This window comes from Camelus bactrianus, chromosome 12 (assembly GCF_048773025.1).
Source record: "Camelus bactrianus isolate YW-2024 breed Bactrian camel chromosome 12, ASM4877302v1, whole genome shotgun sequence".
NCBI classification, from domain to species: Eukaryota; Metazoa; Chordata; class Mammalia; order Artiodactyla; family Camelidae; genus Camelus; species Camelus bactrianus.
In genome coordinates this window covers 30,250,435-30,272,949 of record NC_133550.1, presented here as the reverse complement: position 1 = coordinate 30,272,949, position 22,515 = coordinate 30,250,435, and the positions used below count along the sequence as shown (strand labels likewise).

The 22,515-nt window shown below is 47.0% G+C and overlaps 1 protein-coding gene and 1 pseudogene across 16 annotated transcripts in view; one reads left to right on the top strand and one right to left on the bottom strand.

Annotated features, from left to right (window-relative positions):
- The window catches only part of ABTB3 (ankyrin repeat and BTB domain containing 3), a 505,725-nt gene that overhangs the window by 291,840 nt on the left and 191,370 nt on the right, over positions 1–22,515 (top strand). The window lies entirely within an intron of this gene.
- Positions 21,918–22,514, bottom strand: LOC105081322 (large ribosomal subunit protein eL18 pseudogene; annotated as a pseudogene).

Genomic DNA, 22,515 nt, shown 5'->3' with positions numbered 1-22,515 from the left:
TCTGGGCAAAGAGGGCCCACCACGCTCAGCAGACATCCAGGTGACAAGTTTATATGGTCCAACCTTCTGAAGACAGACAAGGGCTACAGAGACTTCTGCTGGGTGTGGGGCACTGGTGGTGGTTGTACCTAAGATGTAGAGAAACAGCCCTGAACTCCCCACCAGCAAGCCCCAGGAGAGGCTGGACCTGGATGCTGAGATGGCCTGTTCTGAGGGGCTGCATTGGGGTAGGGGTGGGACATCCCCAAAGAGGCCAGCCATGAATGGACTGGGACAGAACAGATCTTAGGATGACCATGAGAAAGTAGTCACCTGAGCGCCTACAATGAACCAGGGCAGTGTTTTTCAAGCTCCAATTATTTGAACACTAAGCCATGATTTTTGTTGCATCTGTGGTACAAGAGGCAGTATAGCCTGATGGTTAGGAATCAGGCTCCCTGGGTCACCCACTTATGATCTGCTGCCTTGGGCAAGGTACTTAATCTCTCTGAGCTTCAGTTTCCTTCTCTGTACAACTGGGCTGATAGTAGAGCCTGGCAGTAGTGTTGTCATGATTTAATTCATGCAAAGCATTTGGCACAGTACCCAGCCCACTGTAAGTGCTGATTATTACTTAAGCAGTATGATCCTAGCACTTTATTTCAGTTTCCACATCTGTTAAATGGGAATAATGATAAGAGTAACCTATTGAGCCATTGTCAGGAATGAATAGGAAGTAATCATTAAATGATCTAAATGGTCGCTATTTGTATTTACTTGTATTTTTCTTTAAATCTATGCACATCTTCTCCTATGTTTTGCCTCATTCTTTCTTGAAGGCAGCCCCCATCTGAGCAGTGGGGGCAGGTGGGTGGTCATTGCTGGCCCCATGGCCCCTGTCCTGCCAGTCAGTGGTATGGGAGCCACGGAACAGCAGACACTTGGAAATCCACGAGTCCGGCCTGGACTGAGCAAGGATGGCCATCTGACCCACCAGCTCAAGCTGGGAGGGGAAGCCAGTCCCTGGGGGGCTGTGCTGTAAACCTACACAGACCTGGCACAGATGCTGGCCGAGGAAGCCCTCCCTGCCTGGAGTGGGTGGAATTGGCGTCCTCTGTTTCCCCGCCCTCCCAGGGCCGGTCATCCACATGTCCTGAGGGGACTGAGCTGGGCAATTAGAGATCCAAGTGCAGGTCTCTGCTCTGCTCCTGACCAGCTCCCTGACTTGGGCGTGATGCTCTCACTTCTGTCTGTTTGGTGTCCCCATCTGTAAATGAGGGCGTGGTCCAGGTGACCTTGGAAACTCTCTTCTTTCTCTGCTGGTTTGTTTGAGGGGCAGCCTCGGACAGTGGTTAAGTGGTGTGAGGTTGCACATACTCCTGGGTTCTATTCTGTCTGTGCCATGTCTCAGCTGTGGGACAAGTTACTTCACTTCTCTAAGTATGTCTCCTTGTCTGTAAAATGGGTTGGTGGTGGGGTTGTGATAGTACCTGTCCCAAGAGGTTGTTGTGATGATTGTGAGTTCACACACACACACACACACACAGGGTGCTTGAAATGGTGCCTGGCACCAGCAGTGCTCCACAAAAGGTTACTTACCAGGCTGCTCCTTCAAGTTGCCCTGGTTTTCCTACTGGAAGAGTTAGTCCCACCATCCGAGGCCTTAGAGTCTGGTTACTATTAAGCTGTAGGTCAACTCAGCATGCCAAGGTGGTCTCATGCCATCCAAGGTCCCTGTTTACCAATTATTCCTTCAGTTACTTGTTCATGGCTGCTCAGTGAACACCTGTGATGTGCCAGGTCCTGTTCTAGGAACTGGAGATGTGTTACTGACCAAAATAGGCAGAAATTCCTGACCCTATGGAGCTGTTCCCCTACAATCTAGTGGGGAAGACAGACATCCAACAAATAAGTGGAATATAAGCGGGAGTCTTTGGAAAAACCATAGGTGACTTTCTGACTCCCACCACCTCCATCCCTGGTTGAGACTCATTGATCTAGAAAGCTGTATTCCTGTATTTCTCTGGGAGTTCTGAGCTATCCTTCTCCAGACTAGGCCTCCTCTCCGTTATTGCCCCTAACCTTGGGCTCTGCAGTCGGACAGGCCTGGGCTTTGAGTCCTGGTTCTGCCACTTCCCATGATCTTCCATTCTTGCTTCCTTATCTTTAGAATAACATTGCCCACATCCTAAGACTGTTGTGAGGATTAAAAGGGTTAATACATGTAACCATTTTGAACAGTGTTTATCCCTGTATGACCTTGGTAAGTTACTTTTTGAGCCTCAGTTGGCTGTCTGTAAAATGGGTGTATAATAGTACCTAAGCATGGAAGGCTTAGATATGATAATGTATGTAAAATACTTGACTTAGCACAGAATGGTTGCTCTTTCTCCTCTCCTGTATTGATTAATTATTACTGCATAGCAAATTACTGTGAAATGGGTTAGCTTAAAACAACAACTATTTATAATTGTTTATATATCTGGGCTGCTGTGTGTTAAGGCACAGATCCAGCAGGACGTGGCTCCTCACTGAGGTTTGGGCTCAGATCCGCTCCACATGTGTTCCATCTTGGGACCTGTCTCACAGAACAGTAGCTACCCAGGGGCTAGGCTTCTCATCGCAATGCAGAGGTACAAAAGGGCAAACATGCAAGGCCTCTTAAGGCTTAGACTGGGACAATACTGTCTCTTCTCCCCATTCTGTAAGTAAAAGCAATCATTGGTCCAACACAATGTCAAGAAGGTAGAGAAATAGACTCCTGACATTTAGTGCAAGAAACTACAGTCACATGGCAGGGGTTCGTGAGTAGAGCCAGGAGTAGAGTCTCAGGGACATTACTGGGATCTGCTGGGCCTCCCAAGAACCCCCAGCAGAGTGTAACAACTGCCAGTGGGGGCAGTAATTAGGGGAGTCCTTCAAAAATATATTTCAACCTTGAGGACACTTGCCCTGAAAATCTCACTGGGTTGCTGCTCCAGAATATTACTCCCATGTTGCCCCCAGATTGCCTGGGCTTGGAGTATGGGATTTTCTTCCCAGGAATATTGTGCAAAGGTGGAGGATGGGTGCAGGGAGGCTGGTTGCAAAGCCCTGGAATGCCTCCCCCTGACCCTCTCCCCATCAAACCTGTCTTTGCCATGGAATAAATAAAACTGTCAGCTGGAAAAATGAGGGGCCAGCCGACCAAATATGATAAACTGTCTCTTGCTGTGTATTGTACTCTCCACAATAAGACCCCATGCAGATGCTAAAAATGTATGCAGCTTTGTGAGGAGACAAGCGTGCTCCTTGTGGCCGAGATTTTCTGAGAAAGGTAATTTCACTGCAACGCACAAAAAGGGAAGAAATGCAAAGAGCGGTAATTTGGAAATTGTCCATCAGGTGCTTTATAAAAATTGATATTGTTGGTTATTTTTCCTTTATTAAAACTGAGAGTCCTGCCGACTGCTGTCGTATCCTTATCTAGCTCATTTGACAGGCATGTTGACATTTCTAATTTGCACATTTGAAGATTGTCAGGAAATGGTTTCAACACTCTGCAGGGTTGGGAGCTCTTGGACTTTTAGTGAGCAGGGCTCCCTTCTGGGACGACGGTAGCGGGCAGGGGAGGAGAGCAGGGCTGGACTTAGGAAGACTTGGGTCTAACATTGAGCCCTTAGTGCCAGACACTGTTCTAAGTGTTCTACAGATATGTTTTATTTTATTTTACATTAAACCTGTAGTTTCCATTTTGCTGATGAGGGCAGTGAGGCACTGGAGGGTTAAACTAACTTGCCCCAGATCACTTAGCAACTAGGTTGCAGAGCTGACATTGAAACCAGGCACTCTGGTCATTTCACTGCCTAAGCCTCAGTTTTCTTCTCTGTGCAGACATTCATACCTACCTCGTGGGTGCATTACTTGCATTAAATGCCATAATACGTGTAAGGCAGCTAGTACAGTGCCTGGTGGTCCTTAAACATTGCCTTAGCGAATGTGGGATCTTTACTCAGTAGATTACCTCAATAAACGTTAGCATCCCCTTCTTTCTTACTTTCCTTCGTAGCCTCCAAATGGCAAGCTGTGATACCGTGGTGAGTCTTGTTACCCGTCTGGTCCTAAGTTTGCCCATCCATAGGAGGACTATTGGCCTCTGAGCCACCATCCCTGATTCTGTGGCCCATCAGCTCGAGGGGCCTATGGAACCATACAGATTTAAGGCCTGTGGCTACCCCTAACTTCATCCCTCGGCCCTGCAGGACTGACCAGTAGTGCCCAGTGGTGTGTGTTTTAACTTCACTGATGAGTGGATAGCCTAGTTTTTCATCTTCTGAGCTCCATCTATCCCTCCTCAGCTGGTGGTGCTGGGGGCTGAGAGCAAGTCCCCTTGTGGCCTGTAGCCCTGGGAGCCACAGAGCAATGACTTGCTTTGTGCTGGGAGGGTTTGCACCTGCTTCAAGGATGCCAGGGCCCAAGCAAACCCTGACTTATCAGGAGAGACGAGCATCTTCAGTGTCTTTTGGGAACTGTGGACCTTATTACAACACTTGACAATGTTTAGAGGGTAGTCCTCTGTTACTCTACTTTACTGCCACCATCAATAGCACATATTTATTGTGCTCTTAGTGGATGCCAAGCACTCTAGTAACACTGTATACAACCCTTTATTGTATTCATGCAACAGCCTGTGCAGTGTGCATAATACACTTCTCTCCATTTTGTAGGTGAGGAAGCTGAGGTTTGGCAGGTTTAAGTTACAATGCTCCAGGCCACACAGCTCATGGTCTAAGCCTTGGCTCAGATGCCTGAGCCTGCACACTTACTGTTGGATGTTTTTCATCCAAGCAGGATGCATCAGTCTTGCAAGGTTGAATGAGGCAGTGAAGGGTAGCCATTTGTGCTTATTGTCTTCCAAATAGTGATGCGTTCATGAAAATGCATTAACAGAGGAATGAGGAGATGTAGGAGATTTCAGCAGGGCCTCACAGATCCTTTTATTATTTTGCAAATGAGAAAACTGAGGACCAGAGCTGAGGGGCTGTACCAGGTGATACACAGATTAATGAAGACCCTTCCCTGACCATGCAGTCAAACTCGAAGCCTGGTCCCCTGCTCAGTAAGGGTGCTCTTGTTGGGGACAGCAGCGTGGGGTTGAGGTGGTTGGAAGGTCAGAAACCTGCATATTAGAAAAGCTCTGAGTTGAGGGACTTCACCTTCACTTGGTGGCCTCCATCCTCCACCCTACCCTGAATTCTGATGCCTGAACTACCCAGGTGGATGGCCCCCAAACTCACAGGATCATCAGAGTCATCTGCAGGACCTGTTAGAACTGCAGATTCCCAGGCCACAGCCCTAGAGCTTTAGCTGTGGTATGTCTGGGGTTGCAACCAGAGAATTGGAACTTCTTTCAAGTCCCTGCTGATTCTAACATTGGTCAAATTGGGAAGCTGCTGCCTTAGTCCAGCATCCCCCAAAGTGTGTTCTGTAGAACACTAGCTCAGTTCCATGGGGAAATGAATAGGTGTATGTTAAAAAAAAAAAAACTTCCAGGCAAGTTAGTTTAAAAACTGTTGAATTAGAGGAGTGATTCCCAACTGTGGCTGCTCATTGGAACCACCCAGGAAGCTTTGATATCTCCCGTCCAAGCTGCACTCCTGAGTCCCTCTTTAGAGGCGGGATTCAGGCATGAGGATTTTATAGAACTCCCTGGTGTGCAACAAGGTTGAAAGCCACTAGGTTACACAAAGTTATATAGGCTTTTTTTTTTTTTTTAACTGCAGAACTTCTCAGGGCCTTTAATACGCAGTGTGCATTGTGGATCTCCAAAAAGGGAAATAAACAAATTATTTTCTCATCTGGTGATCAGGGATAGCAGGAGAGAAAAGAAGGTTTGCTGGGAAAGGAAGGATATGCTAAATATGGAGAAAGTGTGCGTTGGTAAGAGGAGGTGATGGTAGGAATGGGAAATTTAGAGGCCAGCAGGATTTTTGAACTCAGATGAGCATGAATGATTTTTGTTAAGCTGTTTTGAGTAATGGGAATAATTTGGTAATTGGTAATAGTTCTAATACCCTTTAGGCTATATAGACAGCTTTTCTGTAAGCAATATGCACACTGTTACCTGCATTATCTTGCTGGGGGCTCCAAGCACACTGTGTTGGTCATATGGACTGGGAAATTTGTTCTATTCTATAAAGAGTGATGCTTTACAAAATCAACCAGCTCCTATCATTCTCCCATTTAAAACTCTTTGAAGGCTCATCATCCCACTCCTCACTCTTTTTTACAAAGCCCTACATTAGTGATGTCTAAACTTTTTAAAATTATGTACCCCCACTAAAAAAATTTGAGCTTGTACCTTTATTATATGCATATTCATTTAGAAATAAAATTCACATACTACCAGCAAGAATATAGTGAAATTAATTGAGCTTAATTTCCTTCTTATTGTTTTAGATTCACAAATCAATGTAGTTAGAAGTTCCCATTTTTCCCTGCACCTTAGTCGATCATAGCATGCATCCCAGTTTGGAGCCCCCACATGATCTGATCCCTGCCTTTCTTCAGCATCACCTTTCACCATTCCTATTGGTAGAGAATAGTTTCTTGTCTGGTGCAGGAAAGAATTCAAGAGTGAGACATAGTAAAGTGAAAATAGGTTTATTCAGGGAGATACACACTCCATAGACAGAGTGCGGGCTCTCAGAAGGCAAGAAAGGTGGCCCTGAGGTTTGGGGGCAGTTAGTTTTTATGGGCTGGGTAATTGCATATGCTAACAAGTGGGAGGATTATTCCAAATGTTTTGGGGAAAGAGCTTGGATTTCCAGGAATTGGGCCCTGCCCGCCTTTTAGTCTTCTATGGTCAGCCTGGGAACTGTCAAGGCACCTGTGGGCATGTCATTTAGCATGCTAATGTATTACACTGAGTGTATAATGAGTCTCAAGGTCTACCGAAAGTCCTATCTTCCACCATCTTGGGCCAAGTTGTCTCTAACCAGTTTCTGTCCTATCGCTAATTGCTGTGCCATTCTTTTAATGGTTGTACCCTGCCCTCTTCCCACCTGTCTCATTCCTACCCCTTGCATACTATACTCCAGCCACATGGCTTCTATCTGAATTTCCAAAGGTGGCTCAACCCTTGGGCCTTTGCACTAGCTATTCCCTCTTCTTGGATTGCTTCTTCTCCTGTTTTTTGTGTAGCTGGCTTCTTCTTTTGCCTTGGATCCTATTTTCGATGTCACCTCCTCCAAGGGGCCCTTCATGGCCACTCCATCTAAAGCTGCAATCCATCCACTCTCTCTGCCACTACCCATTTTTATTCTCTGAGTAGCACTTATCACCATCTGGTATTTTTCTTGTTTGTTTGTTTGTGGTCTGCCTCCTTCTGCAGAGAGGAGCAGTGCCGGCCACAGGGTGAGAGCTCAGTAACTATTGGATGAACACACAAACTGAGACTCAGAGGTGAGAACACTTGTCTGGGCCATGCTGTCAGTCAATGGTGGAACTAGGATTTGAACTCCAACCTATATGACCCCAAGTTCAAGGTTCTCTGCATCACACCAAGCTACCTCTTGTCCTTTAGAGGCTGGCTGAGAAGTGTTTGAGACCAGATACTGACAGTTTGAATCTAAAATCTGTTATGATGTCAGATGACTATGGAATATGAAGAAGAAGAAGAAAATGACTGGCATTTTATGCTCTATTTCACGGCCAGCCAGTCATGGGAGTCTGGAAAAATTCCGGAGTCTGAAATAATTCAGGCAGGCCCAGCTGCAAATTGGAAAAGTCTGTGGTCAGGAATCACAGTAGGTGAATGCAGCCTGAAGAAATGTTTGGCTCACATGTCATAACGAAGCCCAGAATGAGAGGAAAGGCACCAGGGTCGATGTGTTTGTTATAGTAAGAAGAAAGTCCCTCCATCTTCCCTTCTGTTTCTTGTGCAGTTTTGAAGCGTGATGTCAAAAACTGACACCTTAGATAAAGAGGTATTGAATCTACTTCCTTCCTTCCTTTTCTTGGGCACCTGCAGGTTGAGAACCTGTAAGTAGATTCTGGAAATCCAACTGGCTGGCCCTTCCTGTACCCTGAAGGCACCACACCCATCCTTGAAGCCTGAGGAAGGAGAAAGGAGGGGAGGGAAACAGTGGAAAAGAAAATGAATGCCTGGCCCTTGACCTTTGGAGAAAAATGGTTCATTTTGATGCCTAGTTAGGTTTGTTTGTTCAGAAACCTGTCACCTCTCTGCATTACTTCTTTGTCTCCTTCCAGGAGTGACCTGCTCACATTTGAGCTGAAAAGCAGTTGGTTGCCTGGCTCAGGCAGGTGTTGCCATCTGATTTCGCTTTGTGGCCTATTCGTGCAAAGTCCGCTGTCCCCTTCTTCCTTGTCTCCTGAGCTCAGGAACCCTAATGATGAATGATCAGACAGAATTAACAGTGTCAAAGTGGACATAGAAAACAAACTTATGCTTACCATAGGGGAAAGGAGGTAAGGGATAAATTAGGACTTTGTGATTAGCAGATACAAACTACTATGTATAAAAAATAGATAAATAACAAGGATCTACTGTATCGCACAGGGAACTAGATTCAATATCTTGTAATAACCTATAATGAAAAAGAATATATATATATATGTGTACATATATAATTGAATCACTGTGCTGTACACCAGAAACAAACACAACATTGTAAATCAACTGTACTTCAATTTTTTAAAAAAGAGTGTCAAATTTGACATCTGAAAGCAAAGAAATGCAATTGATTTCTTTTTCCAGCCTGCATCTCCCTCCTCTCCATCTTGTCACCAAAACAATATTGGTTTTCTGCTGTAATGAAGTTTCCTCATTCATTCATTAATTCATTCATCCAAGTGTGGATCCGTTCATTCACGGTTAAAAGCACAGCATTTGGGGTCAAACGGATCCACCTCTGCCACCCACTGCTCTTGTGATTTGCATTTGTGTCCAAGGGCTGCTGTAACACATTACTACAAGCTTGGTGCCTTAAAACCATGGAAATTTGGAGGGAGGATATAGCTCAGTGGTAGAGGGTATGCCGAGTGTGCACAGGGTCCTGGGTTCAATTCCCAGTACCTCTGTTTAAATAAACAAACAAACAAACAAACAAACCTAAATTACCTACTGCCCCATAAAAATAAAAAGTAAAAAGTAGAAATTTATTCTCACAGTTCTACAGGCTTGACATCCAAAATCAAGCTGCTGTCACAGGGCAGTGCTCCCTCCAGAGACTCTAGGGGTGAATCCTTCCTCTCCTCTTCCAGCTTCTGGCAGCTGCAGGTGTTCCTTCGCTTGTAGCTGCATCTCTCCAAGCTCTTCTCTGTCTTCCCCTGGCCTCCTCCTCTCAGTCTTCTCATCTTCTGTCTTTTTTAAGGACTCTTGTCGTTGGATTTTGTGCCCTCCCAGAAAATCTAGAATGATCTTATCGCAAGATCTGTAGCTTATTTATATCTGCAAAGACTTTTTCCAAATAAGGTCACATGCTCAGTTCCCACCATTCAACCCGCTGTTCAACCTTAGGCAGGTTATTAAACCTCTCTGAGCCTCAGTATCTTTAGCTGTGAAAATGGAGGTGTCCCTACTATATACCTCATAGGGACAATATGTGGAAAGCTTTTTCAGTGCCTATTCATAGCTCACGCAACCATTGGTGACAGTTGCTCTTAGTTAATGAGTGTCTGTTGTGTGCTGAGGTCTTGTGCTGGGCTCACACGGTGTCCCCTGAGAAGCTGAGCCCTGCACCCCTTTCTGATACAGCCTGAAGAACCTGTGTTTAATTCCTCTATGCATCCGAAGCCTACCCAGTTATGTATGTGTGCCTAAGAATTCTGCAAAACCTGGTTTTCCTATATATGTGTGGGAATGACCCCACCTATAGGGACGGTTCTAGAAAATTCCTCAGCTTATCCTAGGATACCTCTCTGGGGATGGTCAGGACAGAGGAAACCGATGCCTGGCTGTTGGAAGTCATTTTAGCCTGCATCCTGTCCCCCTACACCAGTCCACCCACCCAAGCCCCCAGGGTCTTTTCTGTGACTGGAACTGGCGAGGACATTTCTCATCCACCATGTGGTAAGTATTACACAGATGACGGGGCTATGAACACTCCGAGAGCAGTGAGCTGCATGTCGTAGCTTAGAAACTGGACAGCCAAGAAGGGAGCTGGCCTGATAGAGAGCTGGCAAGAGTGTTCATCCCTGCTCTGCAATTTCCTTGTATGACCTTGGGCTAGATTCTGAACTTCCATAAGGCTCAGACATTTAGCTCGAGATCAGTGGAGCTGATTTAAAGCAGTAATTCTCCAACTTTTTTTTAAAAAAGCAGTAAAGCTACTTTAAAACCTATCCCAGAATCCCATTTTGGATAACCAGATGTCCACTCAGGGCTCCCTGTCCTCAGTCCTACCCTCTGTGAGAGTCCCATGGCTTCCTCATGCTTTTTTTCATGTCCACACTTGCTTCCTCATTTACAAGTCCCTCCCTCAATATCAGAATACAGAACTCACCGCTTTTCCTCTCCTGCCAGACCTCCCCTTACTCCAGGAGTTTCTGTGGGCTTTATTGACATTGGGAAAAGGCCATGAGAAGAACGTCACATCCTTGCCTAAGCTACACTGGCACCCTCCAAGTGCCTCACCTTTACCATTTTCCTCTCTCAATGCCCCACCGTCACCCTCTGTTTCAACATCCCCTCACCATCCCCACCCCCACCCCCACCACCAAGGGAACTGTCACACTCCTTTCCTCGTCTCCCACAGGGCATCTCCACCCAGGCCACCATCCCCACCAATGGGCCCAGAGCAGACATGACTAATCCATCACAGCACTTTTCCCCACAAAGCCTGAGTGTGAACACAACCCTCCAGGTGGTCCTGGAGCTGGCCCTTCAGATGAAACCTCTCTGTCTTCCCATTCATGACTGGGAGAGTGGGGACTGATATGGGGTGGACACACTACAGGGCTGCAGATTGGCCTCCACAGCCTGTCAGGAGCAGGATTTCTGCTTGTCATAGGCCGTTACCTCCAAGTTATGGGTCTTGGGGTTCCTTGTGCTTTATCTCCTTTCTTCTCATTTTTCCTTCATGTTATTTTCACTCCCACCACTAGAGTTATCTTTCTGAAATAAGGATATGATTATCTCACTTTCCTACTTTATCAGGCTTAAAAATCTCCTGGTACTCCCTAGTTCAGAGATATTCCCAAGTTTCAGACATGGCATTGAAGGCCTAGAACCCCCTGGCCCCAAGTACTTTTCAGTGTCACCTCTGGCCATTCTCTGCATGTACCATATGGCCATGCTCCCTCTTGGTTTTCTCAACCCAACTGTGCCCTTTAGGTCTCTGTGCCTCTGTGTATGCTGTTCCTCCTACCTGGGAAGGCCCTTCCTTACTGTATTAGTTACCTATTGCTGCAGTAACAAATCACCACACTCAGTGGCTTAAAATAACACAAATTTATTATCTTACAATTCTGGGGATCAGAAGTCCACTGTGGGTCTCATTGGGCTAAAATGAAGGCTGTGTTCCTTTTGCAGACCTTTGGGGAAACTCTGTTTCTTGCCTTTTCCAGGTTTAAGAGGCTCCTGCATTCCTTGTATGGTGGCCCCTTCCTCCATCTTCCAAGCCAGCAAGGGCCTGTCTAGTCTCCCTCACGGTGCATCACTCAGACTTTTGCTTCCATCATCACATCTCTTTTTGACTCTGACCCTCCTGCATTCTTCTTACACGGACCCTTAGCATTACATTGAATTCATTCAGATAATCCGGGATGATCTCCCCATCTCAAGATCCTTAATTTAATCACATCTGCAAAGTCCTGTTAGGTTAGTCCCAGGTTCCATAGTCCCAGGTTCCAGGGCTTTGGGCATGGGCATCTCTCGAGGGCCATTATTCTACTACCCCACCCACGTTTTTCTATCTGTTGAATTAGTCCTTCAGGGGCACTTCAAATGTTCCCTCCTGTCTGTAGCATTCCCTGTGTTTCCCCAACAGAATTACTCTTTCATTTTTTTAACCCATGGCGTTTGTGCATCCTTCTGTTACAGCATATACTGCCTCCTATATGGTTCTTTGTACATGGTCTCGCTCACTTGGCAGAACGTGAGCCTGTTGGAGGCAGAATCCTGAGACGATCTTCTGTGGGACTCAGTGTCTTCCATAGTCAAATATGTCAGGAATTTGTTGCATTTGTCTTTCCTTCAAGAAGCATTTCATGTGCCACCGCCCCCACTATGGTCTTCCCTTCCCTTTAACATGAACTTTCCCCTCTTATGAATCCCATCACTAACCACATCCTGAGGCAGAGCTGGGGCCCAATGGATGCTGAAAAGCTAACAACCTCTTCTAGCCTCTGATCTATACAGTGGAGCCATGCCTCACCCAGGCATGGGGTTCACAATTGATTTCACAGTCAGAATTCCCCTTGACAAGGCAGAATCACACCCCACACCTAAGATGCTCCCCTTCAGAGAGTCAGCTGAGCCCTTGGGTACTGCAGGTTCCTGTCTCCCATCTCGCCCGCATTTCCTGGCGTCTGCATATTGACTGGAATTGCGAATAAACCTGCCCTCACTGTTCAGATTGTTTTTTTCTCTCCCTGCCCGCATTCTGGGTGGGAGTGGTTGGATTTGCATAAAGAGAGTGCCTGCAGGAGGAAATGCCATGGAACCTCTCTTGGGCACTCCTCTTCCCCCAACTCAGGCTGCTTTCCTGTACCTCTGTTCCCAGGTAGCAGATGGCATGATAATTTAATGCTGTTAAGGGGGGCAGGTCACTGGAATTTAATTAAAAAACAAAAATACTTTGAGAATGCCTGCTCTCAGACACAGATGTGAGGACTAGGTTAGTAGGGTCACTGGGCTGCCCAGCCCCAGCGTTCTCATTCACAGCAGAATCCAGGTGAAAAGCTCCCCTGCAGAGTGATGGAGAGCGTGGCCTGCAAGGGGGGTTCTGTAACCTTTCTCCCTCCCATCCCTCTCCTCAGGGCACTGACCTGCTTGGTCTCGCTGTAGGCCAGTGGGGGCACTTAGAATAAAATCGATTCTTTTTAATGGCCTAAGAAGCCCTCCATGTCTGACTCTTGCCTATGTCTCAAGGCCCTCCTAGTACCAGTCTCCCTTTGCTCACTACACTCTGCTTTCTCCAACATGTGGGATTATTCCTATTACAAGACCTTTGCACTCGTTCCCTCTGTCTGGATTGTTTCTCCCCGGATATTCCCATGACCACCCCCTCTCCTCATTTAGGTCTCAGGTGAAATGCTACCTCCCTTAAGAGAATGGCCTGGAACACTCTATTTTTGCTGTTCCTTATGTTAGTCAGTTTAGGCTGTTCTAACAAAATACCATAGACTGGGTGGCTTAAACAGCAGAAATGCATTTTCTCACAGTTCTAGGAGGCTAGAAGACTCATCAGTTTCTGGTAGGAACTCTCCTCCTGGCTTGTACATGGCTGCCCTCTTGCTGGGTCCTCACATGGCAGGAGCGGGGTGGGGACACTGGTGTCTCTTCCTATAAGGATGCTAATCCTATCAGATCGGGGCCCCACCCTTATAACCTTACTTAACCATAGTTACCTCCTTCTAGGCCCTATCTCCAAATATAGTCACATTGGGATTAGGGCGTCAGCGTATGAACTTGGAGTACACACATTCAGTCCATAATACCCCCCATCACCACCCCCACCACTTTTTATCCTGTTACCCTCAGCTACTTAGCTCCTCTGTGCCTTGGTTCCTCAACTATGAAATAGTGACACCTTACCACCTAGGATAGTTATGAGGATTGAATGAGTTATTATGAGGAACACTTGGAGAGAACCCTGACCTTGGTCCTGAGTTGGAATCATGGCTCCATCCCTGTCTCCATTGTGGAACTCAGGAAAACTCCCTACCTCTCTCCTTCAGAAGCTCCTTCATACCCTGGAGATTAAAAGAACTGCCTGGAGATGGACATGAAGAAAATAGAGGTCATTCTTCTGTCCCCCTTTTCTTCTATCTCCTGTCTTCCTTTTCTCCACCTGCTCCCAAATGTAGGTATTCTCCAAGGGAGCTGCCTGAATCAATACTGTTCAAATTACATAAGGCTAGGTTCCCAATTTTTCTTGTCTCCTCTGCCAACTTTTTAAGCTATTATAAAAGAGAAGAGAGGCCTCAGGGCCCCTTTCCTGGGAGCAGTCCACTAAAGGGTTATTGCCTGAGGTTCACTCTGAGCCCCCCCTTTTTTTCCACATGCATCTCTCAATTTGCTGACTCTATGGAGGAAAATTTTGGCTCCAAGAGAAGGTGCTGGAATAGGCAAGAAGCAGAGTCCCACCAAGAGGCTTTTTAATTAGCCTTATACATGGATTGATTTTTTTCTTCCTTCTTAAACTTAACATCTCCGTAGTTTTAGAGAAATTTGCCAATTTCTCTCAATTGCATATGGTAAAAGAAAAAGGAGAGATCTGTTGCCAAGTGAGGAGGGAAGGGATTTCCTTTAAACACCAAAGCACGGGGACTTCTCTGCTGGAAACTTCCATGGCAGAGGAGGTTGATTGGCAAATACCCACCAGATAATATATTGCCACCAAAAGCCAGTGACCCCTCTGTACTTCTTTAATGAAGAGAAAGAGAATCTGTGTAGACTTTCTCAGAATTTAAGGCAAAGAGAAAAAGCCTGCAAGAGAAAAAGTCAAAAGTGCTGAAATGACAGAGAAATGTGGACTGTGGACTTGTAGGCCCAGCACTGAAGTCATCCAGAAGACTATCTCAGCCACCTCTTAACAGTGATATGCTTCATTTCTTCTGTGAAACCTAATACATAAAAATAAAAATTGAGCTGCTCCGTTGAAGCAGGGAAGTGGCTCCAGAGTGCCCCCCACTCCCACTCAACCTAAAAGTGAACTGTATTTTGAAAACTATAGGTCTCATCTGATCTCTTCCTTCACATGTGGAAAAATTGATGGACCAGAGAGGCTACTAATTGCCCAAGGTCATTTACCACACATTCAGCCCTTACTCAGGCTCCTGACAAAGATTTACTGAGTACCTGTGATGTGCCAGGCACTGTTCTGGGCCCCGGGTGACAGCAGCACACAAGAGAGATCAAGTCCCTGTCCTGATGGAAGACAAGCAGTACACTGATGGAAAAAATATATAATGTCAGGTAGTAGAAAGTGCTGTGGAATAAAGTAGGGCAAGGGGGTAAGAGTGAGGGGGACTAATTTACATTGGCTAGTTAAGAAAGGCCTCCAGGAAGTGAAATTTGAGCAAAGAGAGAGAGGTAGGAAAATATTGAGAGAAGATGGTTGCAGACAGAGGAAAAGCAGGTGCCAAGTCCTAAGGTGGAAAACGTATGTGACTCAAACAAGGACCAGCAAGGAGGCCAGGATGGCCTGGGCTGAGAAAGGAGGAGGGTGATGGGAGTCGGGTCCGAGAGGGAGCTAGGCTTGATCTGTCTGGGTTCGCAGGTCATGATAAAGTTCCACGGGCGGTGGAAGGCCTTTGGATTTTATCCAAAGTGGGATGGGAGCCATTGGTTGATTCTGAACAAAAGAGTGATGTGGTCTAAGTTAGATTTTAAAAGGATCTTTCTGCCTGCCTAAGTGAATTGTCTATAGAGAGAGAAGAAGAGAAACCATGAGACCCACAGGGAGACTTTCTCAGTAGTGTGGATGAGAGGTATTGGTGCCTTGGACCTTGATGGTGGCAGCATAAGTGATGAGAATTGGTGAGAGTTGAGGTAGATTTTGAAGACAGATCCAATAAGATTTGCTAATAGGTTGAATGAAGAGATAACTTCTTATACCTCCTCTGTGCAAAGCACTGTAGTACATTATATGGGTCAGGACACTTTTGCTTTGTAAGACCAGAAACCCAACTCAGATTGGCTCCTATAATTGAATAGTTCAGCTGTACATAGGCTGCAGGTATGGCTGGTTCCAGGAACACAGATGATATCTTCAGGATTTAGTCTCTTCTCTCTTTTCATATCTTAGTTTGGCTTCATTTCTCACATGGTGGCCCCCAGCAGCTCTAGGCTTACATGAACACTGCAGATAACAATTGCCATGGGAAAAGTTTATTTCTTGCTTAGTCTTGTCAATAAAATTGACATTTTACCCACTTTAAGTCATCTGTACATCACTCTGTCCAAGGAAATAAAATACACTGATTGGCACCCCTTGTCATGAGCGCAACTTGGAATCAGGGTAGTAGTGAAGGAGAAGAATACTCCCCCTCCTCCCAGGAAATAATTGTGCATTACTAGGAGAAGGGAAAAAGGATGCTGTGTAGACAAAAATAACCAATTTACATTACCCAGGCATAATAAGATTTTAAAAAAGATAAATGAGAATTCTGCCTTCTCGTTTTTCTGTGTCACAAATATGCTTTCCCGGACACATAAAGTAATTGTAGCAATGAGAACTACAATATGCTGGATACCAGTTTCCAAAGAGCTTCCGCACACATTATCCAGCTACAGAACATGATAGCTCCATGCCAAGAAAAAGAGCTTGAGCCTGAAAAGCTGACGGTCACATGTTCTCTAGCCACCTGATGAGCCCGGTGAGAGCAGAGAGAAGCACAGTATTTCCTGCATTCAGAAGGGATAAAACACTGTTTTGTGTAGGGAGAATGGAGAATCAGAATAGCAGCTGGGGTGGGGGCAGGGCAGGAGAGGAGCTGGCTCAGACAGCAGTGGGGACCATCACACCAAGGTCCAAATTTGTAGCCTGTGATGCCTAATGACCCCTGGACATCAGGTTTTCTGTTTAAAAGGAAAGAGAAAAAAAAAAAAAGATGGCTGAGTTACATTGAATTATTCAAATGCAAGTTCAGTGACAACTTGATATTGTTCCAAGCCTGGCCCTCAGCAGCCTGGGCTTTTTGGGCTTGAGAATACAAGCTGGACTCATTTAAAGCAACATTCTGAGAAGATGCTGTTTTTGCTTCGTTAAAACAACCATTCCTCCTTTGCCTCTCTTGCTTTGAATGATACCTGATCGTGTCCCCGAGTCGTCGTCTTTGGGTAGTTTTGCTCTTGCCTAGGTTTTGTTTGCCTCTCGGGCTGTTTTATTCGTGGCAGTTAAGAAGCTCCCCAAAGCCCCCAGTTTGCCCATGAAATTGTTAACTTTCTTCTTCCTCCCCACCGTGGCACCATAAGCTGGGCCATGTGACAGGGGAGGGATCAGCTAATACTATTACCTTGAGAGGCCAGAGCGGGCACTTAAGTGGTGTAAAAAATATACACAATTCTGACTCTCCACCCTGGGGACGTCTCCCTGGTTACCTTATCTGAGGCTGCTTCATCTTTGTGACGCTGGGGTCTAATTCATCTCCAGCATCCCGGGGAATTTTAAGTGTTTACTGGGAAAACATTGTTCTCCTTCCTGTCTCTCCTCTCTCCATGCACCCCCACCCCCACTGCACTTGAACATCAAGATGGCAGAATTGCTGCTCTGTGGTATGTTCGGGCCCGTATTCCATCTCCCGTAGATGTGCTGAGTGGATTTAGAATTTGGTGGGAGGAGTGGGAGCTTCAGGGACAGAATTAAAAGGCAGCTTGGCTCAACAAAGTTCAGAGGCTTTGGAATCAGCCAAATATGGTTTCATACCCTAGCTTGGCTTTGTGAAAAAAGCCAAACTCCACTTATTAGTTCTGTGGCCTCGGGTATGTGGCTTGATCTCTCGGAGTCTCCATTTTCCCATCTGTAGAATGGGAATCATGTTCATTCGGTAATGCAGACTTCTGTAAAGAATCAGTGAAGCAAGGAATCATAAACCTTTCTCTTCAGCCCAGACTCTTCTCCTGACCTGGACCTAGGTGTCACCCAAGTGCTGCAGGAGGGATCCACCTAGATAACCCACAGAACCCTGAAACCCAGCTCACCCACAGCAGATCGCCTCATGGCCTCTCATTTCCACCCTCAGGGCATCTTCTCCTAGAACTCAACTGAGACTCCTGCATCTCATGTCCATGGTGGGTGGGCCAAGCCTGTTAGGTTTGCCTACTTAACACACCGCATCTGGTTCCTCCTCTGTGTCCCCACAGTTCCTGCTTTAGTCCTGGCCCCATCACCTCCCAGTGGTTGTCTACCTGGTTTCCCCACATCGTGGTCCACATTGCAGACAGAATTTCTTTTCTAAAATGCAGGCCTGGTCATGTCACAGCCTGGTTTGCATTCCTTGGCCCCTGTTACCAAAGCAGAGAACCCCCTTAGCCTCCTCGGCCCTGCCTACCTTCCAAGCATACTCTTCACCCCTCCTGCCATCCTGACCTCCATGCCATCCCCAGAGGAGACCCTGCTGTTTCATGCCTCCATCACTTTGCCAGTATCCCCTCCTCCGCCATGAACTCTGTTCCCCCTTTGTCTCCCTGGCTTGCTGGCACCTACTCATTTTTCAAGATCAGCTCAAGAATCAGAATCACCTCCTCTATTGTTTAGTCAAGAAAAGGAATGAAGTACGGATACATTTTATAACATGGGTGAACCTTGAAAACATTATGTGAGGTAGACAAACCCAGACACAAAAAGTCACCTATTGTCTGATCTCATTTGCATAAATGACCAGAAAATGTAGATCCATAGAGACAGAAAGCAAGTGGATGGCTGCTAGGGGCTGGGGGTTGGGGGAATGGGAACTGCTTATTGGGTATAGGGTTTCCTTTGGGGGTAATGAAAATGTTTTGGCACTACATAGAGATGGTGGCTGTCCAGTATTATGAATGTACTAAACACCATTGAATCGTTCACTTAAAAATGGTTAATTTTATGTTATGTAAATTTCACCTCAATTAAACAAACAAAAAGAATCTCCTCTTCTATAAAGACACCGTGAACCACCCAAGTGGCACAGACCCCTCTTTCCAGGGTGGCCCCTATGCCCACCATATGCCATCCTGATTTTTATCAGCCCTTCCCCTGGGTCTTCACTGCACTCGTTCATTTCCATGTCTATGCCCCCAGTGGCCTGTGAGCTCCTTGCAAGCATCCATCCAGCTCCATCCAGCCTGCATCCTCTGCTCTAGCACATGGCCAGGCACCAGGTGATACTCAGATGTTGACCCTCCCACCTAACTTTGTCTTCCTGGGAGATTGTAACCTTTCAAGTCCCCCTGTTCTGGGGAGGGGAGGAGCTCTTCACCTGCTTGGGTCTCACCATCCATCACAGCCTTACGAGATGCCTGGAGTTTAGCCTTCCGAAGATCTTTTCTGCACAGAGAAGACATTTGCATTTCCCTCATGGGCTTCCTAGCCCTGCCCCCTGCCTCTTGCCTCTGGGAGGGGGATTCACAGATCTCTGGCCTAGTTGCATAAATGCTGGCATCTCCTGTTCGGCTCCTCTCCCAGGTGTTTCCTTTTTATTTACTATTCTCTCCAATTTTGTGCCATCAGCACTTCACAGCAGAGCTACCTCCCTCTCTTTGGAGCAGTTGAGACTGATTGAGGACAGAACTAGGGCCAAGTAGTGGCCCGCTGGCCCCATTGTGTCTGGGCAGGCTGAAGGTGGATGGATGGGGACAGGGAAAGGGGAGGGGTGACTCCATGCCTGCAGCAGTGGCTGCGAGCCTGCTATGAGTCAGTGCAGATTCCATCCGGCAGCCTTCCCTATCCCTGATGGGACACAGCCTGTGAACCAATTTGTGGACCGATTCCAGCTAGAGAGACCTGGAGTGGGCTCCCTGCCTGCTGTGGCAGGGTCAGCTCCAAAGCTCAGATCCAGGGGCACTGCTGGCCTCTCCTTCTGCTCCCCCAACCCAAATCCTCCTCCTCCCCTGGTTACCAGGCAACAACCAGGTGTGGTTACTGCAGCTTCCCATGGAGTGTCTTGCACATCCCAACCAGGTTGGCTCTCTGGATTAGTTGGCATATAGTAGCCTCCTGCAAAGAAAGGCAGCCATTATGGAGAGGGCGATTCAGCCTTGGCCTGACCCCAGGGGCCTGGAGGGCTGAAATTCGAATCTCCCCCAGGCAGGTCTCAGCCTCCCTCTCTCCTCAACTACCCTCGGCTCACACACCCAAACCAGAAACCTGTGCATGACCTTGCCTCCACCTTCTCCCTAGTCTCCCACTTCTGTCGAGCCCTGGGGGTCCTGTCCTTATAACTCCTTTCTAATCATCCGCTCCCCCATGCTGGCTATGGGTTTACCCTTAGGCACCATCCCCTGAGACCTGGCAGTGGCTCCCTCCTCTCTACTCTTTCCTCAATTTTGTCCATTTCCCCCACTGCCCCCCGGAGCCTTTGTATCAGTTTACTTTTTGAATGAAATACCACAAAGCAACACAGATTCTCTTAGAGTTATGGAGGTCAAAAGCCCAAAATGCATCTATGAGCCTAAAGTCAAGGTGGCAGCAGTACTGGTTCCTCCTGAAGATTCTCCAGGGGAGGATTTGTCCCTTGCCTCTTCCAGTTTCTAGAGGCTGTCAACATTCCTTGGCTTGTAGCTCCATCACTTCAGCCTCTGCTTCCATCATCACATTGCCTTCTTCTCTCTGAACCTCCTGCATCTCTCTTATAAGGACCCTTGTGATTACATTGGGCCCACCTAGATCATCCAGGATAATCTCCCCATTTCAACATTCTGAATTTAAACACATCTGCAAAGTCCCTTTTGCCATGTAAGGTAATGTATTCATAGGTTCCAAAGATTAGGATGTGGGAGTCCTTGGAGGCAGGGGATAGAGTGTGTGTGGGGAGGTCATTATTCAGCCCACCACAGCCATCTTCCATCATCCTTTTTAGAATTCTGTGGTGGCTCTCAGTTGCTTATAGATCAAAGTCTAATTCTGACAGCCAGAATGGATGGAGTGTTCACCATGCTCCTGGTGTGCCCCTAGCATCTTAACTTCTCCTTACAAGAGTCAGAATCCTCCAGAACAGCCTTAACCCCCTTGCCCTCCTCATCTCCACTTCATTTTTTCACATGTCCCAGATCCAGCCGGGCTAAACCCCAGGCTAAATCCTTCTCTGCATCGTGAGGGCTTCTCCTTTCAGGCTTTGCCATGTGGATCCCTCTGCGCAGAATGCCTTCCCTGCTCTTCTCTGCCTGTCAAAACCCACCTCCTTCCTCTTTGACTCTTGCAGTGTGTCTGGCACACAGAAGTCAGTACAGCTCACTAGGTGCTCGGTGAATGGGTCAGTGAAGGATGGAAGAAATGAACAAATACACGCATGGAATAAGGAAGACTCACTTATCTGACTAAGCTCTGAAATGGCTTGCAGATTTCAGCATACTCGATATCCAGGGTTCACATTGGCCAATACCACCTCTCCCACCATAACAGGTGCTGTCAGTGCCCAAGCCATGTCCTTGGCCCCCTTTTGTGTACTCCTGTGTATCTCCCTATGTGTCCTCTGGCCACCAGGGCATGTTCAGCCTGAGCTGCACCTGGAAATGTTGGGAGTTAACACCCCAGGAGTGATTCATTGAAGGATGGGAATTAGTGAATAAACCCCCAGCACCCTCACCCCCTTGGTGGGACAGTTCTGGGTGCATTCGCAGACTCTCAGAGGGTCCTCAGCTAGGCTGAGTCCCAATTACCTATAGTGTAACTCTCTTGTTAAAGCAACCTTGGGCTTTCCTCCCCACTCCCTCACCTCCCAAAATTGCCTCCCGAATCAATAGCTCACACAAAATCCCTGCCTCTGGGTCTGCTTTTGGGGCACTCCAAGCTAAAATACCACACACAGGTTAAAATAATAAAGTCTAAGGTTAGGTGCCAGGCACTGTGATAAGCCACCAGCACACATATCACATATCAGTTGATCCTCACAGTAACCCTGCCAGGTGGGTGCTGTTGTCAGTCCTCTTTTATAGACAAGTAAACAGAGGCTGAGAGAGGGGATGAGACGTGTTCAAAGTCACGTAGCTGCCATTTTGCTTCACCAAGACTCCAATTCTTTTTTTTTTTCCCCCAGCATCCAAAATCCTTTTAATAACAAGGCAAGATCTGGGGTTAGTTTTTGTAGCCACAGCTGGCACGTCACCCTCTGGCACGCTCAAACTTCCTGCCCTTGGAGCGTACATAGTGTTTGGTGTGGCTGTGTGGGGTTCCTGGGGCCTTGCCAAAATGCCTGTATACCTTTCGGCCCTTGTGAGGACCGGAGAGTAGGACAGTGCCGCAGCCCTTGGGTGAGTCCAGGGCCAGCTGGTCGAAGGTGAGGCTCTTGCCCCCAGCCTTGAGGATGCATCTCTGGGCATGGCTGCTCACTTGCAGGGCATATACCTTCAGCTTGGGCACCTCCTGGACACGCACATCATCAGTTATGGTCCCCACAACCACAGCTGTTTTGCCTTCCCGACCAGGAAGCTTCATCTTCCGAATCATCCGAGAAAGGGACAGGTGGCCAGTTGGTGCGACTCATGAACAACCTCTTCAGCACAACTTGATTGAAGGTGGAGTTGGTTTGTCTGGCCAGAAACCTGTACAGCTTGACCAACAGCCTTAGGTAGATGTCCTGGCTCTTGGGCTCCTTGCACTGAACCTTTTGGTCCTTGTTGTGGCGAATGTCAACTCCCATGATGGCGCCTCCTCCTTAGCCAGGTCTGGAAAG